Source organism: Nanorana parkeri, unplaced genomic scaffold (genome assembly GCF_000935625.1).
Source record: "Nanorana parkeri isolate BGI_ZX_2015 unplaced genomic scaffold, ASM93562v1 scaffold1079, whole genome shotgun sequence".
NCBI classification, from domain to species: domain Eukaryota; kingdom Metazoa; phylum Chordata; class Amphibia; order Anura; family Dicroglossidae; genus Nanorana; species Nanorana parkeri.
The window spans coordinates 113,594-116,281 of record NW_017307347.1 but is presented as its reverse complement, the minus strand read 5'-3'; the positions used below and the strand labels follow the sequence as shown (position 1 = coordinate 116,281).

Sequence of the window (2,688 nt, the reverse complement as noted above, 5' to 3'; positions counted from 1 at the left end):
ATATATAAATAATGCTCCTATTAAAACCTGAGCGTTTTAGGGGGGTTTGAAGCATTTCTTACACGTTTTTGCACTTTTGTTTGCACATTTTTCAGGCATTTTCCAGGCTGAGTATTTATGTTTTAGCTACTGTAATGCTAGTTACTAGGAGGAGGAGACAGTGTTAAGGGTTAAATTGTGCAAACAATTTATGCAACTTGCATTATTGAAGGGTGCCTATAGTCAAAAACTACAAATACATCTGTATTTCTATATTGAACCTCCATAAGTTCTATCCGGCTCCTAATAACCGTATCCATCTAGAAGTTTGGAGCTGAAGATCCCCATAGGATGGACTTCCTCAATGCTCTGACACAATTTCTCTCAGCCCTGTGAATATACACTTGTCACAACTCTCACAGAGCTTGTCTTCTGAACTACAACTCAATGCCTGAGTAATGTAACCTTATCATTGCCTTCTTGAAGCAATGCATGATGGGCTATGTCATCTTGAGAAATGGAGATTAGATCACATCAAGCAACAGGGAAAGAGATGCAAAGCACACTGGGAATCCTGGAAGTTGATGAAAGTGATGGGCAGACAGAAGGCAGCGCTTACTACATAAAAGGGATTTTTGATTGCATGACAAAAACAAATCTAGTATGTATTCCTATTCAATGCTGATGTTATAACAGGAGAGTGTACACTGGTACTTTATATGCATTTTATATACAAAATGCATTGGGCGGAATTTATCAAAACTGGAGCAAACAGAATCTGGAGCAGTTGCCCATGGCAACCAATCAGCATCTCTCTTCAGTTTGCTCAGGTAAGATTTGAAAATGAGAGAGAGAAGCTGATTGGTTGCCATGCACAGCTGCTCCAGTGTTTGTCTGCTCCAGTTTTGATTAATTTCCCTCATTCTGTCTGATTGATACAAAATCATTGTTACCGCCTATCCCACCTCAATTGGTTTCAGTGCAAATCTGCTCCAGTTTTGATAAAATTCCCCCCCCAAATGTACTTTTTTTAAGCTACAAGCAACTCTGTGCTCAGGTGTGAATGGACACCAGTGAAAATAATAGGTTTCGTCATGTTGAGCATTGTCACATTTTGAGAAACGCAAAACACAAAATTTAGATGTGCACAGTAGGGGGTGTGCAAGGGGGGGGGGGGGCACAGAGAAATTTTCTTCTCTGAGCCCCCCTGTGACAGTTTTATTAACTGTTAATCCAATAATGCCAGTAGATCCATTATTTCCTCACTTCCTTTCACAGGGTAGTAACGGGGTTTCCTCTGAAGTGAAATCACACAGCAGCGTTGTCACCCTGTGCACAGGTTAAAGGGATCTGCAATCTTAAATGGACTTTACATTGGTGAAAAGCAAATGAAAGCCTGATTCTGGCTAACAATTTTAACCTGTTACAGGAACAGGTTTACCCCCCACGAATAATATCTGACTGTTGTTAGCACGTCTGTCATTACTATAGATTGTCCCAACTGTCACTGTTGCTGGATAGGTTGTCCTATGTGTAAAATTGGGAAAAAGAAGACAAGGCGTTCCCATGTTCTCCCTGTGCTTGTGTGTGTTTCCTCCGGGTGCTCCGGTTTCCTCCCACACTCCAAAGACATGCTGGAAGGTTACTTGGCTCCTGTCTAAATTGGCTCTTGTAGGTATGCATGTGACCTTAGATTGTAAGCTCCTTTAGGGAAGGGACTCACTGAATGAATGTGCACTGTGTAAAGTGATGAGTAAATTGTTGGCGCTCTATAAATACATATAATAAATAAATATTAAATACCAAAAGGAATCCATATGGAAAAACTATCATCACACTTTTTCTCACATCATCTTCACTATAGTTGGCCTCTAAAGCAGAACTCCAGGAGAAAACATTTTGATTTGGATAGACCACACGTGAAATAAGTTACCTCTAATGCAGGATTGGGCAACTTCCGCTCTCCAGCTGTTGAGGAACTACAAGTCCCATGAGGCATTGCAAGACTGACAGTTGCAGTCATGACTTCCAGAGGCATGTTGGGACTTGTAGTTAAAGCACAGCTGGAGTTGCCCACCCCTGCTATGACGAATAGTATGCTATATGTGGTCTGTTGGCTGCTGTACAAATCAGATATTACACACTGCGCTCTTCTTCTGGCACTGCAACTGATAGAACCTGCTCTCGTTCAGTGAAGGATCGTTTCCTTTACACTCCCTTAAGTCTTCGCTCATCAGGCCACAAACACCTTAAGGGGAATTTATCAAAACTGGGTCAGACAAAATCTGGAGCACCTGTCCATGGCAACCAATCAGCTTCTCTCTTTCATTTTCAGAGAGAGAGAGAAGCTGAGAGAGGGAGGTGAATACACTGTAGAGAGAAGGTGATTGGTTACCCTCTGCAACTGCTCCAGAATTTGTCTGCCCCAGTTTTGATAAATTCCCCTTCCTGTGTTCTTTTCACACAATACAAGACGTTCTGTGAATGGACAAAGGGATAGGAGGGTATACAATAGGACCTCCCCTGGTCCATTCATAGAAACCCTGAAAAAGTATTCTGTTGTGAATACTTTCGGAGTCACCCACCCAGGACACTGATGATGATCAAGAAAATTCTGAATGCCTAATCTGCACACTTGTTCTGGATCCCTAGGACAGCCAGGCAACTGGCATTTTCAGAAGAGGAGGTGAACAATGGCAGCCTGCATGA

The 2,688-nt window shown here is 42.1% G+C and overlaps 1 protein-coding gene across 1 annotated transcript in view; it reads right to left on the bottom strand.

Moving 5' to 3' along the window:
- Positions 1 to 2,688, bottom strand: part of ADRA1D (adrenoceptor alpha 1D) — a 127,006-nt gene that overhangs the window by 123,010 nt on the left and 1,308 nt on the right. The window lies entirely within an intron of this gene.